At 43.5% G+C, this 16,667-nt stretch overlaps 1 protein-coding gene across 2 annotated transcripts in view; it reads left to right on the top strand.

Moving 5' to 3' along the window:
• Positions 1–16,667, top strand: part of DGLUCY (D-glutamate cyclase) — a 159,114-nt gene that overhangs the window by 2,614 nt on the left and 139,833 nt on the right. The window contains exon 1 of one of the 2 annotated variants that reach the window (XM_031667907.1): positions 6,402–6,495. The exons of the other annotated variant lie outside the window; for it this stretch is intronic. The gene's annotated coding sequence lies outside the window, so the exon portion shown is untranslated. Of the gene's footprint in view, positions 1–6,401; positions 6,496–16,667 lie in introns of those variants that run through there. 2 annotated transcript variants of the gene reach the window in all.

Here is a 16,667-nt window from a genome sequence, read left to right as displayed (position 1 = left end):
TATACCAAGTACTGTGATAGGTGCTAGAGACACAGTGGGAGCAAAACAGATTCAGTCCTTACTCCTATAGAACCTACAGTCTAGCAACAGATATAAATATTATCACATAAAGAAAAATAAACTTTCCATTGTGATCATGCTGTAAAGGAAAATTACAGGGTGCTACAATAGGATGTATCAGGGATGCCTAATTTAAGTTGGAGGAGCTGGAAGACCTTTGTAAGTAAGTATTATTTAAGCTGAGTCTTTAAAAATGAGTAGGTTTTAACCAGGATGTGGCAAAAAGTAGCCTGATGTTCACCAATCTCATTTCCTCTTCTGGACACACAGGAAGACTTTTTTTTCTTCCCCTTACTGCCTTTGCAGTTAAGTTATGGTCATATGACTGTGATCTGGCCAATGGGGTATGGGCAGACCCTATTGGTGTGATATATACCATTTTCAGGCCTGACCAGAAAACTTCTTGCATAATCACTCACACTCTCTTCTCTTTCGACTGCTATAACAAAGGCCACATTTTTAATATGGGTATGCCACAGACTGGGAGGACTCTCAACCCCTGAGTTTCCACTTAATTCTTTAAGGAGCCACCTGACCTATATCAGACTGTGATGTGAGCAATAAGTACACAGTTTTAGGCATAAGCTAGTTAGATGGGATGATTTGCTACCAAAGTATAATCTAGCTTTATACTACTTCATATGTGAAATATGGAGGGATCAAAATTTTAGGAAGGTGTCCTGAGGCAGGCAAAGAGCCTACTCTGTTGAGAGATTGAGAAAGTCAGTGGAGCCTTAACGCAGTAAGCAAGGGATGAGGTTAGGGAGGTAAGCAGAGGCCCAGTCATGAAGTATGTGGTTGCTCTTATTAATATTTTTGGACTTTATCCTGTGGGAAGTGGGAAGCAATAGAAGGAATTTAAACACAGGAATGATATAATCGTGGTAGTATTTTCAGAAGGTCACTGAAGTTAGTGTTTGGAGACTGCACTGGAGAAGGCAAAATGGGATACAAGGAGACCAGTTAGGAGACTATCACTGTAATCTGGGCAAAAGATGAGAGTGGGTGCAGTAGAGATGGAGAGAAATGGAACGTTTCTGCATTTATATTTTGAACTTGAAGGATTAGATTTGGTGAGTGAGAAAAATGGAAATATCTGAAATGACACCAGCATTTCTAGCATGAGCAGCTGGGTGGATGGAATAGGATGGCAGTACCATTTAATAATGAAAGCGGCAAATTGAAGGAAGAGCACATATGAGAGAGAACGTCAAGAGTTTAATTTTGAGACATCCAAGGCCAGAATCAAGTAGCTATGTGGATATATGAGTCTGGAGCTCTGAATAGAGGTCTAGCATAGGGATGTAAGCTTAGGAATCACTGGCACATAGATGGCATTTGAGGCCAGAGGTATGAATAAGATTACCTAGGGAGAAGTCTGGGTGTGGTGGTTCATGTCTGTAATCTCAGCACTTTGGGAGGCCGAGGTGGGCAAATTGCTTGAGTTGAAGACCAGCCTGGTCAACAAGGTAAAACCCTACCTCTACTAAAAATACAAACATTAGCCGGGCATGGTGGTGCATGCCTATAATCTAAGCTACTCGGGAGGCTGAGGCAGGAAAATCACTGGAACCCAGGAGGCAGAGGTTGCAGTGAGCCAAGATCGCGTCATTGCACTCCAACCTGGGTGACACAGTCAGACTCTCTCTCAAAAAAAAAAAAGAAAAGAAAAGAAAAGAAAAGTTGGAATAAGAAGGTGGAGTAGAGTTAGAAGAGGAAAACCTGGAGAGTTTTTTATCTTGGAAGGCAAAGTATTTCCAGAAGGAAAGAATGGTCAGCTGTATCAGATACCCTAAGATGTCACATGAGGTCTAGAAAGATCCAGTGAATTTGTCAACTTGGGTGCCACTAATGACAATATCCAGAGCAGTTTTGGCAAGGCAAATGGAAGGTGAGGAAGTAGTAACCATGTGTGGGGACATATTTTACTCCGAAGGAAAATAGAGAACAAAGGTCCTAACTGGAGAGATCTGGGGAGTTTTTTTGGTTTTTTAATCTTATCTTCAAATAATCTTAAAACTGCAGAAGAGTTGCAAAACTTAGTAACATTAGGAAAGCAGAAGCACGCCATGTGATCACTTAGATGTGCACACGTGTAGGAAGAGTTTCTTCCAGAGACTTAAGCACTGTGCTGAGTGATAGGAGGGAGGGGAGGGCATGGGTTAGGGATCTGAGGAGACTGGAAACAGGTTGGAACAGCCACTGTGAGAAATAGATCTATCCGGGCAGCTTGTATAAACGCTGGCTAGCACGGGGCTCCAGCGGAGTTAGAAAACCTGAATCAGGATAGTGAAGTGTCTTTCTCTAGCAACTTACATATTCCCTCTGGGTGGGAGATGAGCGGTTGGACAACAACCTAGTTAAAATGAATGGCCCTGGGGCCCAAGCTGGGTGAGAAGGCAATGAAGCCAGGATAAACTGCTAGCCTGGAAGAATAGGATGGAGTCCAAGGAGTTGGCAGTAGTATGGATGAGTTCTCAACCTTGGCTGAACATCGGGATCACCTGGGTTACTTAAAAATAACAACAAAACAAAACAAAAAACTCCACCACTCCTACCCCTAAAAATGTGACTTAAATTGGTCTGGGGTGGGGCCTGGACTTTGGGATTTTTTTTTAAAGCTCCCCACATCATTAACCTAATGTACAACCAGGTTTGTAATGCAGAACTCTTGCACAACTATTAGAGCAGAGAGTGGTAAATAACAGCAAATTGGAGTTTTGGTAAAAAACAGCAACTTTTCAGAGTTAGTGATGACGCTAGAGAGAATAGGAGGGAAAATTATAAATGAGTAGCTGAAAACACCAAATTAAATGGGTGGGGGGCTTGAGTGATAGTGATATGACCGGACAGCTTGGAGTCAAATGAGGAAAAATTGTTGAACTGGGGTGAGATAACGGACTATGGCCTGGAGGATGCAGCAGCTGGAAGTGAGGAAAACGTCACTGTTCCCTCCTGCTCTGAGAGATGGAGAAGTAGAGAGGGAGGGGTCCATGAAAAGGCTGGGGCAGAGAGGTTGTCCAACAAAAGGTCAGATTTCTGCTATGGCCAGAAGAGTAATCAAGAAAAGACCTTGAAAATACGTTTCTTCCTTTCAGAAACTGACTTTATCGGCTGGGCGCAGTGGCTCACGCCTGTAATCCCAGCACTTTGGGAGGCCAAGGCAGGAGGATCACCTGAGGTCAGGAGTTCGAGACCAGCCTAGCCAACATAGTGAAACCCTGTCTCTACTAAAAATACAAAAATTAACTGGGCATGGTGGCACGTGCCTGTAATCCCAGCTACCAGGGAGGCTGAGGCAGGAGAATCCCTTGAACCCGGGAGGCGGAGGTTGCAGTGAGTGAGATTGCGCCATTGCACTCCAGCATGGGCGACAGAGCAAAACCCCGTCTCTAAAAAAGAAGGAGAGAAAAGAAATTGACTTTATCCAGGCTGGCTTGGTACCTGCTGCCAGAACAGGGTCCATGCTCACCCCCTTTTGTTGTAGGCCTGTGTCTGTGGCACCATTCTGTGTGGTCTCACCTATCCTTAGCTTTACCCCTCTTCACTGAGAAGTGGAGAGGATCACTTGATCCTCTCCCAGGAGTTCTTGAATCCAGCCTGGGCACATAGCATGACCCCATCTCTAAACAAAAGGAAAAAGAAAAGCCACTATCACTTGCCATAAATAGGAATCAGGAAGTAAATATTAAAATAAATACAATGAAAACAAAATGATAGTAAGTTCTAGCTAGATACAGTTGTCTGCTGGTAGCTGAGTCTGTGGTCTATACTTTCCTTGTTAGAAGGAGCTACTTCATGTTGAGCAGATGAGGAAGAACAAAAAAAAGAGTGATTGGTACAAATTAGAGAAAAGCTAAAGACTATTGGCACCAAACCCAGGCTTTCTTCTTGGTATAATCACAAATGAAAGGGAACCAAAACACCAAAACACTTTTTAATTAGGAGAGATGAGAAGTTTAGGTGGTACATGGACAGTCGTTTATTTATATAAGTAAGCAGAGCGGGAGAGGGACTCACTTGGTATAAGCCACTAGGACTTGATTAATCTCATCATTTAGGCAATGTGAGCAGGAAGTTCCTCACCTTTGCATTCATAGGAAGTAGGAAACACCCAAGGCCCACCACATCATACTTCCCTGTAACTGGCTCTATCAAAACACTCCAAAATATACATAGATAAGAAACAAAAAGTCAAAAAGTCAAAAGTCAAAAACGACATTACCAGTATCTTTTTTTTTTTTTTGAGACAAGGCCTTACTCTGTTGCACAGACCAGAGTGCAATGACATGATCTCGGCTCACTGCAACTTCTGCCTCTTGGGCTCAAGCAATCCTCCTACCTCGGCCTTCCAAGTAGTTGGGACTACAGGCATGTGCCACCACACCCGGCTAATTTTTATAGAGATGGAGTTTCGCCATGTTGCCCAGGCTGGTCTCTAACTCCTGGGCCCAAGCAATCCACCCACCTTGGCCTCCCAAAGTGCTAGGATTACAGGCCTGAGCCACTGTACCTGGCCCATTATCAATATCTTAATACTATTTTTGACCCTGTCAGTACCTTCGCCATGTGATATAGAGCCAGTAAGTTGAAGAGACTCACTGCAAGATACAGAGACCAACATGGTTAGGGGGTGTGAAGTTCACACTTACTGAAGACACCCACCACTACTGAAGTTGACATGTCACCACTGTTCCGAAGTGAGAAGTTTGGGAATGTACTCGCGCGCGCACGCACGCACACACACACACACCATGCATTCACAAACAGAGAGAGACAGTCTTGCGAAGGCAGCAGCAGCAAGTAAGCAGTGTCCTCACCTTACCTTTTGATGCACCAGATACTACCTTCCTAGCTTAGCAACCTTCCTAGCATTGCAGATGAGGAGCACTAGGATGAAAGGGAAGATTCAAGTTTAAGATGTGACTCCATCCACCTCCATTTGAAACTGTGCCAACCAGCACACAACCGTGAGAGACTTCAGAGGGATGCACATCACATATATCCAGTTAAAAGATATAGAGATATTTGGGGCCGGGCGCAGTGGCTCACGGGATTAGAGGCACCTGCCACCACACCTGGTCGACACTTTGGGAGGCCGAGGAGGGTGGATCACTTGAGGTTGGGAGTTCGAGATCAGCCTAACCTACATGGAGAAACCCCATCTCTACTAAAAATACAAAATTAGCCAGGCGTGGTGGTGCATGCCTTGTAATCCCAGCTACTCAGGAGGCTGAGGCAGGAGAATCGCTTGAACCCGGAAGGCAGAGGTTGCAGTGAGCCGAGATTGTGCCATTGCACTCCAGCCTGGGCAACAAGAATGAAACTCCGTCTCAAAAGAAAAATAAAATAAAACAAAATAAAGATATTTGGACTCCCTTCCTCTCTCCTCTCTTGAAATCTTCTGGAAGGAATATAAAAAGAAAGCAAAGCAAAAACACAGAAAAGTTCCCATTTTTAATGAAACAAGGAAACTCTCAGAACCTCAAACCACAAACCATGAGGTATGCCTGCCAAATACTGCAAAGTCTGTACTAAAATTGATGAAATGCTAATAGTCGATGTACGCTGCCTATATCTATGAGCAGGAAATATATTTCCTTAGAGGGACGAAATCATTGATCCTTGGATTGGAGGGGTGTTTCCCAAAGGGGAAAGGAGACCTGTGTTACTAGGGAAGAATGAAATAAGTTTAGGTGGTACATGAAGAGTCATTGAATTATATTAAATAACTTAATGAAAAAGTGATTCCTTTTTTTTTTTTTTTTGGTTCCCTTTCATTTGTGATTACATCAAGAAGAAAGCCTTGGTTTGGAGCCAGTAGTCTTTAACTTTTCTCTCATTTGTCCTAATCACTCTTTCTAACAAGGAAAATGCAGACCTCAGACTCAGCTCGCAGCAGACAACTGTATCTAGCTAGAACTCACTGAAGTTTTGTTTTTGTTGCGTTTATTTATTGTTTATTTTCTATTTTTGAGACAGAGTCTTGCTGTGTCACCCAGGCTGGAGTGCAGTGGCGTGGTCTCAGCTCACTGCAACCTTCACCTCCCAGGTTCAAGCAATTCTCCTTCCTCAGTCTCCCAAGTAGCTGGATTACAGGCGCCCACCACCATGCCCAGCTAATTTTTTTTGTATTTTTAGTACAGACGGGGTTTCACCGTGTTGGCCAGGCTGGTCTCGAACTCCTGACCTCAGGTGATCGGCCCACCTCAGCCTCCCAAAGTACTGGGATTACAGACGTGAGCCACCGTACCCACCCTCATTGCATTTATTTTAATATTTACTTTCTATTTATGGCAAGTGATACTTTCTTTACTTTTCCTTCTTTTTTTTTTTTTAAGAGATCGAGTCTTACTACGTGCCCAGGCCAGATTACAGAACACATGGGCTGAAGTGATCCTTCCACCTTAACCTTCCAAGTTGCTGGAACTACAGGTACATGCCATTGTGCCCAGCTTGGTATTTTTCACTTATGATAATGATATACCTCTTTTTTTTTGTTTTTGACAGAGTCTTGCTCTGTCACCCAGGCTGGAGTGCAATGGTGCAATCTTGGCTCACTGCAACCTCCACCTCCTGGATTCAAGCGATTCTCCTGCCTCAGCCTCCTGAGTAGCTGGGAGTAGAGGCACCTGCTACCACACCTGGTCAATTTTTGGATATACCTCCTTTTTAAATAAGAAGGCATTTAGTTGAAAAAACTGGGAATTAATTTAAAGAAAAAAATTGATTTTAGTATAGGTGATCTACAGATAAGGCAAAAATTGTGGAAGAGGTACTCAGATGACTGAAATTTATATTTGAGTTACAAGACCCAGGAAAAACTGGTAGTGTTCCTTTGAAGAACGAGTATGATAGCAGGGAGGGTAGAAATCAGGGAGAAGCTGGGAAGATGGTTATTTATTTCTATTTTTTGTGACCTGGCCTCTAAACCAAAAGAGTCTCTTGGAGATGAGGGGGTGAAGGGGGTAGAGAAATTATTTCTAGATTAGAACCCAGAGAGCCTAGAGTGACAGGGCTTTGCTGGGGGCCTTGGCAACCTCCTGAGAGCCAAAACCTGAGAATCTCAGACATTCTCTGAGATGGAGAGGAAATACTGTCAATAGATTTGAAACACACTAAAGTGAAGCAGCTAATTGCCTCAAAGTCCTTCTTCTTCCTCTACCCATGCTATTTAACAAATAATTCTCCATCACATCAGAGAAATTACAAAGTTACCTCTTTTTAAAATAAAAAAAAATACTCAAAGGTGAGGTTCAGAAGTAAAAATAACGAATTATAGAACAACAAAAGAGGAAAAAAATGAATGGCAGGTCTCAAGAAAAGAAAGGCAGGAAAGCCACTTTGGAATCAACCAAAAGAGAATGAACAAAAGTGAAAACAATGGAACAATATGGAAAAGAACAAAGAAATAAACATAATCATAAATATTTGATAGTTATGAAAAATAAGCAATAGAAATCCAGTAGATGCATAATTGGCATTCCTGAAGACCAAGTCAGAACAAATGGAACAACACAATAATGGAGGAAATGTAACCAAAATGAAGACTTGAGTCAGCAGGTAGAAAGCACACACTGTGTCAAGGTAAAATGGGTACAGAGTGATCAATTAAAAAATACATCAGATTTTTAAAAATCAAGAGCAACACAACGTTAAAGGATAATGAAGCAAGGTTTATAAAATTTAACAGCATGAAGATATGACTCATGAATTTTGTATTTTGCCAAATTGTCCTTTAAGAACTCTAAAGGCTGACCTGTAATCGCAGTACTTTGGGAGGCTGAGGCAGGCAGATCCCGAGGTCAGGAGATTGAGACCATCCTGGTGAACACGGTGAAATCCCGTCTCTACTAAAAATGCAAAAAAAAAAAAAAAAAAAAAAGTAGCCAGGCTTGGCCGGGCATGGTGGCTTACGCCTGTAATCCCAGCACTTTGGGAGGCCGAGGCGGGCAGATCAGAAGGTCAAGATATCGAGACCGTCCTGGCTAACATGGTGAAACCCCGTCTCTACTAAAAATACAAAAATTAGCTGGGCATGCATGATGGCAGGTACCTGTAGTCCCAGCTACTCTGGAGGCTGAGGCAGGAGAATCACTTGAACCTGGGAGGTCGAGGTTGCAGTGAGTTGAAATCGCACCACTGCTTTCCAGCCTGGTAACAGAGCAAGACTCTGTCTCAAAAAAAAAAAAAAAATTAGCCAGGCGTGGTAGCACGTGCCTGTAGTCCCAGCTACTCAGGAGGCTGGGGCAGGAGAATGGTGTGAACCCAGGAGGCAGAGGTTGCAGTAAGCTGAGATCGCGCCACTGCACTCCATCCTGGGCAACAGAGCGAGATTCCATCATTAAAAAAAAAAAAAAGACGTCTAAAGGCTATTGGCAGTCATTCTTGAGCATGAATGAACTCAGAGTTTCCACATTCTTGAAAAAAAAACTTATTTAAGTTGAAATTATTCAACCAAGAGATTAATCAAAACGGAGGAATCAAGGAAAGAATTGAGGATTTAAAAAAATACTGAAGATGAGTTTTGAATTGTTTTAAATACAGAACCAAGAATAAATAGCTGTGGAATTTATGGTCAAAGAACAAAATGTAGGCCTGGGCATGGTGGCTCACACTTGTAATCCCAACCCTTTGGGAGGCTGAGGCGGGTGGATCAAGAGGTCAGGATATTGAGGCCTTCCTGGCTAACATAGTGAAACCCCGTCTCTACTAAAAATACAAAAAATTAGCCAGGCGTGGTGGCGGGTGCCTGTAGTCCCAGCTACTCAGGAGGCTAAGGCAGGAGAATGGTGTGAACCCGAGAGGTGGAGCTTGCAGTGAGCCAAGATTGTGCCACTTCACTCCAGCCTGGGCGACAGAGCGAGGCTCCGTCTCAAAAAAGAAAAAAAAAGAAGAAAATGTAAAAATGTAGGCTGGGTGTGGTGGTTCACGCCTGTAATCCCAGCACTTTGGAAGGCTGAGGAGGTTGGATCATGAGGTCAGTCGTTTGAGACCAGCCTGGCCAATAAGGTGAAACCCCGTCTCTACTGAAAATACAAAAATTAGCTGGACGTGGTGACGGGCACCTGTAGTCCCAGTGACTCGGGAGGCTGAGGCAAAAGAATTGCTTGAACCCAGGAGGCGGAGGTTGCAGTCAGCCGAGATCAGGCCACTGCACTCCAGCCTGGTAACAGAGCGAGACTCCGTCTCAAAAAAAAAAAAAAAAAGAAAAAAATGTAAACATTCCAAACTCTTATACTATAAACATAATTATATACATAACAAAAACGGGGAAGTGAGGGGAAAGGGCAGTGGGAAGATTTCTAAGCATGTAAATTTACTCATCTTTAGTGTCTGGAAAATAATCCACTGTAAAAAATGAGCTCCAGCCAGGCGTGGGGGCTCATGCCTACAATCCCAGCACTTTGGGAGGCCCAGGCAGGAGGATCACGTGAGCCCAGGAGTTCAAGATCAGCCTGGGCAACCTGGGGAAACCCCTTATCTACTAAAAATACAAAAAATTAGCCAGGCATAGTGGCATGCACCTGTAGTCCCAGCTACTGGGGAGGCTGAGGCACAAGAATCTCTTGAATGTAGGAGTTGGAGGTTGTAGTGAGCTGAGATCATACCACTGCACTCCAGCGTGAGCGACAGAATGAGATTCTATCTCAAAAAAAAAAAAAAAAAAAACAGAAAAAGAACTCCATGAACTGCAGCTTTTTCAAACAAACACAATTCTAATTTCGTGATGATTTTTGTGTTCATTTTTCTTAAGGGGGTTATTTTAGGAATTTTTGTGGTTTACAAACATTTAGCTGAAGTTCAGCAATTCCTTCTATTTTACTTTGTTTCTGTTTTCTGTAAAATTAAACTTAATTTTACTTAAAAATAATTTGTAGAATAAAATTCCACTGTTATCTATTGATCTTTTTGCTCTGCATGCCCAAGTTCAGATGACATATTCCAAATATTGGTGGCTGTTTCCAGAAAGTGAGATTTGAGACACCAGAAAAAAAAAAATAAAAATAAAAAATAAAAAATAAAAAAAACTTCCTCATGGTGCTTTTTAATGCTCTTTAGAAAAGCTCATTATATATTAAAAAACAGTCATTTTTCTTGAGTAGCGTGGAATAGAAGGATAAGATGGCCCCCATGCCTTTCGTCACCAGATGTTACACCCATGATTATGTGATTTATGTGCTGAAAAGGATTTTGCAGATGTCATAAAAGTTATGAATTACAGGCCAGGTGAGGTGGTTCGTGCCTGTAATCCTAGCACTTTGAGAGGCTGAGGTGGATAGATTGCCTGAGTTCAGGAGTTCGAGACCAGCCTGGGCAACATGGAGAAACCCCATCTCTACTAAAAGTTCAAAAATTAGCCAGGTGCGGTAGCACTCGCCTGTAGTCCCAGCTACTCCGGAGGATGAGGCACGAGAATCAGTTGAACCTAGGAGGCAAAGGTTGGAGTGAGCTGAGATCGTGCCACTGCGCTCCAGCCTGGGAGACAGAGTGAGATTCCATCTCAAAAAATTAAAAAAAAAAAATTAACTCTGTCATCCAGGCTAATGTTTCTGCTTTTAGTAGAGATTTTTGTACTTTTGGTAGAGACAGGGTTTTGCCACGTTGACCAGGCTGGCCTCGAGCTCCTGACCTCAAGTGATCCATCCCCGTCGGGATTACAGGTGTGAGTCACCGCTTCTGGCTGCGTGAGAAAGCTTTAATGCAAAAGAGGTATCTGGTTGCTGGCTTTGAAGATGGAGGGGACCAAGTGGAAAGGCCCTGAGGAGCAGCCCCCAGGAGTTAAGAGCAAGTCCCTTGCCAACAACCAACAAGGAAACAAGGACCTCGGCCCTATAACTTCAAGAACCTTCAAGGCAGGAGGATCACTTGAACCCAGGAGTTCAAGGCTGCAGCGAGCTATGACGGTTTCACTGTACAAGATAAATGGAAGATAAATGAAGTTAGTAAGGCTAAGGTGGGAGAATCCTGTGAGGCAAGGAGTTTAAGACCAGCCCGGGCAATATAGCAAACCCCCATCTCTACAAAAAAGTTTAAAAATTGCCTGGCACGGTGGCTCACACCTGCAATCCCAGCGCCTTGGGAGGTTGAGGTGGGCAGATTGCTTGATCCCAAGAGTTTGAGACCATGCTGGGCAACATAATGAGACCTCATCTCTACCAAAATATATATATATATATATCACTTGAACCCAGGAGTTCAAGGCTGCAGCGAGCTATGACGGTCTCACTGGACCCTAGCCTGGGTGACAGAGTGAGAACCTGACTCAAGAAAAAAAAAAAGGATGAAGGTAACAGCATCTTTGTTCTTCAGACAGATTCTCTCTAACATCTACCTCCCAATTTCTGCCCCATATAATTTTATGGATAAAAAAACATTTACCTTCTATTCTTAACCATAATTAAGTATTCTGCAGACTAAAACATGAAAATCACTTAAACAGCATTTGTTAGATTGGTGCAAAAGTAATTGTCGTTTTTGCCATTGAAAGTAATGGTAAAAACCATACTACAGTATTCTGTAAATATTTTTCTCTGAAGAGGCAAAATATTTATAAGAATTACTCTTCTTGGCTGAGTGTGGTGACTCATGCCTGTAATTCCAGCACTTTGGGAGGCCGAGGCTGGCGGATCACCTGAGTACAGGGGTTTAAGACCAGCTTGACCAACATGGAGAAACCCCCTCTCTACTAAAAATACAAAATTAGCCAGGCGTGGTGGTGCATGCCTGTAATCCCAGCTATTTGGGAGGCTGAGGCAGGAGAATTGCTTGCTTGAACCCAGGAGGCGGAAGTTGCGGTGAGCCAAGATCACGGCATTGCAGTCCAGCCCAGGCAACAAGAGAAAACTCTGTCTCAAAAAAAAAAAAAAGAACAAGAAGAAGAATTACTCTTTTTATTGTACAAACTTCTTTCCCCTTGGATCTTCTATTTGCCTTTCTTGCATTTTTTCTTTATCATGATTCATTTTACTCTAGTTTCTTTATCCAGTTAGGTATTTTGTTGAGTTTTTAAGCCTTCCCCTCTGGGGCTCATCATCCTCCTCCTATAGGGTTGTCATGGTAGCATTTACCTTTATGGCTTTCCAGGGCCAATTGTCTTTTGTATTTAGGGTAGAGACAAGGTTTCACCATGTTGGCCAGTCTAGTCTCGAACTCCTGACCTCAAGTGATCTGCCCACCTTGGCCTCCCAAAGTGCTGGGATGATAGACATGAGCCATCGCACCCTACCTAGAGTCATGTTTTTAATTAATTAGAACCCTCATTTGTCCTTTGTTGGGCATCCTATCTTTCTGAATATATTAATTGGAGCTTTTTAGTTTAGTTTGCTTTAATTTGGGTTCTCTCCCTCAAAATAAATGCATCCTCCAGGGTTGTTGTTTTATTTTCCTGCTCGTTTTAGTCTTTCTAACTGGCTGACTGTGGGAATGGACAACAGGAAATGGAGTAAGGGCTGCCCCTTACTCTTGACCAAATGCATCTTATAATACCTGAAGTCAGTGTTTGCTACCACCAAAGAAGCAATCAGCATTAGCCCAGGTGGTTCATTTCCTTATTTATTCAGCATCTTTACTGGACCCTTTCTGTGTGCCAGTGCTACAGAGGTTATAAAGATGGATAACAGGCCAGGTGCGATGGCTTACGCCTGTAATCCCAACACTTTGGGAGGCCCAGGTGGGCAGATCACCTGAGGTTGGGAGTTTGAGACCAGCCAGGCCAACATGATGAAACCCCATCTCTACTACAAATATAAAAATCAGCTGGGCGTGGTGGTGGGTGCCTGTAATCCCAGCTACTTGGGAGACTGAGGCAAGAGAATTGCTTGAACCTGGGAGGTGGAGGCTGCAGTGAGCTGAGATTGCACCACTGCACTCCAGCCTGGGTGACCGAGTGAGGCACGTCTCAAAAAAAAAAAAAAAAAAAAAAAAAAAAAAGATGGAAAACAGTGCCTGCCTTTCAGAAGCTCATAGCTGGGTAAGAGGAGACAGACATATAAACAAGTACAGTCTCTCTCAGTATCTGTGGGGGATTAATTCCAGGATCCCCAAGGATACTAACATCCGTGGATACTCAAGTTCGTAGCATCTGTAGATGCTCGTTTTACGCTATGTATAAAATGTAGTATTTGCATGTAACCTGTGCACATCCTCTCATGTACTTTATAATCTCTAATCTCTAGGCTACTTATAATACCTAATGCAGTGTAAATGCTAGGTAAGCAGTTGTTATACTGTATGGGTTTTTTATTTGTATTTTTTATTGTTTTTTTCTTCCTGAATCTTTTCCATCTGAGGTTGGTTGAGTCTGCAGATGTAGAAGCCACAGACAGGAAGGGCCACGGTGTGTGCAATAGTGTCTTGAGTGTTCCAATAGGAACCCGTTTAGGACCCGGTGGAGGTGGAAAAGGGCAAGTGCTCAAAGCTACTGGGAAGGGAGGATCTGGGAAGCTCCACAGGGGTGGTGATACTTGCATCAGGATTGAAAGATGAGTGGGCGTGGGTGAGGGATGGAGTAGGAATCCAGGATTCCAGGCAGAGGGGGCAGTGAGAGCAAAAACAAAAAAGCAAGATGCCATCCCAGGAGTGCTGGGGACTGCAAATTCCCAGAACCCCAGAGCAATGAGGCTGCGTGAGGGAGGGAGTCACGGGCCAGATCATGGTGTCCTGTGTTCCGGGTCACGGTGCCCGCATGACTCCACAGGAGTGGGAAGTACTAACAGCCTGGACACAGGACAGTGCCATGATCAGATTTTTGTTTCAGAAAGTTCCAATAGGCTGGCACAGTTGCTCATGCTTATAATCCCAGGCCTTTGGGAGGCCAAGGTGGAAGGATCGCCTGAGCCCAGGAGTAATATCAACCTGAGCAACATCATGAGAGCCTGTCTCTACAAAAAATGAACAATATTAGCCAGGTGTAGTGGTGTGTGCCTGTGGTCCCAGCTATTCAGGAGGCTGAGGTGAGGATCACTTGAGCCAAGGAGGTAGAGGTCGCAGTGAGCCATGATCATGCCACTGCAGACTGAGTGTCAGAGCAAGACAAGCAAGCAAGGAGGGGGAGGTGTGGGGGGAGAGAGAGAGAGAGAGAGAGAGAGAAGCAGAAAGAGAAGAAGGAAGAAAGGGAAGAAGGAAGGAAGGAGGGAGGGAGAGAGGCAGAGAAAAAAAAGAAAGGGAGAAGGAAGGGAGGGAGGGAAGGATGGAGGGAGGGAGGGAAGGAAGGAAGGAAGGAAGGAAGGAAGGAAGGAAGGAAGGAAGGAAAAAGGAAAAACAAAAAGAGGCTGGGCACGGTGGCTCACACCTGTAATCCTAGCACTTTGTGAGGTCGAGGTGGGAGGATCACAAGGTCAATAGATCAAGACCATCTTGGCCAACATGGTGAAACCCCGTCTCTACTAAAAATACAAAAATTAGCTGGGTGTGGTGGCACATGCCTATAGTCCCAGCTACTTGGAAGGCTTAGGCAGGAGAATCACTTGAACCCAGGAGGCGAAGGTTGCAGATCTCGCCACTGCACTCCAACCTGGGTGACAGGGCCTCAAAAAAGAAAGAAAGAGAAAGAGAGAGAAAGACAAAGAAAGAAAGAAAGAAGGGAAGGGAAGGGGAAGGGGAAGGGGGAAAATGAGAAAGAAAGGAAAAGAAAGAAAGAGAGGAAGGGAAGGAGAAAGGAAAGAAGAAAGGAGAGAGAGAAAGAAGAAAGAAAAAGAGGAAGGAAGGAAGGGAGGGAGGGAGGAAGGGAGGAAGGGAAGTTCCAATCATATTAACTAACTAAAATAACTTTCTTTTCATAGCAAACTATCCCCACAAACAGACTCTGCTTGTAGTGTCTTACTGGTGCGATAAACATCAACAGGCCTTAAAATACTAAGCTATTTTGTTTTTGTTTTTTATTTTTTGTTTTTTATTTTTTTGAGACAGCTGCTTAAGCCCAGGCTGGAGTGCAGGGGCTCAATCTCAGCCCACTGCAACCTCCGCTTCCCGGGTTCAAGTGATTCTCCTGCCTCAGCCTCCCGAGTAGCTGGAATTACAGACGCCCACCACCACGCCCGGCTAATTTTTGTATTTTTAGTGGAGATGGGGTTTCACCATGTTGGCTAGGCTGATCTTGAACTGTTTCCATTACTTTTAAATGGCAGTATGAATCAGTGTTAATAAAAACTACTTTGAATGGTATGCTAATGAGTAATTAGATTGAGTTTCCCTCAAAAACTGGATTTAATAACCTTGGCCTACATTTACTTTCAAGGAACTTGGTTGTCTGCCTTTATCCTGAAGATGAAAACTTGTGGTTTTAGAAGCTACTGTTTGATGGGGAGGTTGCAGTGCGGAAGAATTTCCCCCTGCAGCGGGTCTCCTTTGAGTTCTTTGCTCCCTCTATCCCCCCATGCCTTCATTCACTGTCTTTCTGTGAACCAGCATGTGCCTCATTTTGAAAACACTAGTGTGACCTCAACAACTAAGATTAAAGTAACAGTTGTTAGAAAAGAGCATAGTCTTGTACCCTAGAGGATGTGGTAGCCCCAAGTAAGCAAGAACTGTGCCACATTGAAGTTTTGGGGTTTTGGTTTTTGGTCTTCAAAGAAATTCATTTTCTCTGAAGAATGCTGGAGAGTCAGGAAACTAAGAAATGGAGCAAAGTAATCTTTAACTGTCCAGGGACAACCTCTGATAATACATTGGAATATTTTCTTCCAAAGTTTCTATTTTGTGTCTATTTATTTTTAATATTTATTTATTTAGAGACAGAGTCTCACTCGGTCACCCAGGCTTGAGTGCAGTGGCACGATCTCGGCTCACTGCAACTTCCGCCTCCCGGATTCAAGTAATTCTCCTGCCTCAGCCTCCCAAGTAGCTGCAACTACAGGCACCTGCCACCATGGCCGGCTAATTTTTGTATTTTTAGTAGAGATGGTGTTTCACCACATTGGCCAGGTTGGTCTCAAACTCGTGACCTCAAGTGATCTGCCTGCCTTGGCCTCCCAAAGTGCAGGGATTACCGGTGTGAGCCACCATGCCCAGCCTTATTTTGTGTTTTTTAAAACTTTTTAACACTTGGGAATCATTCCAAGCACAATATTGTACCCTGCCCTTTTTGGCTTAACATGATAATTATCAGCATTTCCCTACATCAGTAAAATATCTTCATAAACATGATTTCTTTCTTTTCTTTTTTCTTTTTTTTTTTTAAGGCAGAGTCTCGCTCTGTCACCAGTCCGAAGTGCAGTGGTGCAATCTCGCTCACTGCAACCTCCACCTCCCAGGTTCAAGCAGTTCTCCTGCCTCAGCCTCCCAAGTAGCTGGGACTACAGGCACCCAGCACCACGCCTGGCTAGTTTTTGTATTTTTAGTAGTGACAGTGTTTTGCCATATTGGTGAGGTTGGTCACGAACGTAAACATGATTTCTAATGACTGCCTGATAGTCCATAACTTGGATTACACTAATTTCCTAACAAATCACCTACTAACAGACTTTTAAGTTCTTTAGAATATTTTATGGTTATAAACAACACTGTGATGAAGAGCTTTATGCAAAAAGAAAAATGGCTCATGTGTCAAACTATTGTATTAGAATAGATTCAGAAAGAAAAGGTTTGAATGCTTTTACGGCTGTTAA

This window comes from Papio anubis, chromosome 7 (assembly GCF_008728515.1).
Source record: "Papio anubis isolate 15944 chromosome 7, Panubis1.0, whole genome shotgun sequence".
Classification (NCBI taxonomy): domain Eukaryota; kingdom Metazoa; phylum Chordata; class Mammalia; order Primates; family Cercopithecidae; genus Papio; species Papio anubis.
This window is presented reverse-complemented; position numbering and strand designations above follow the sequence as displayed.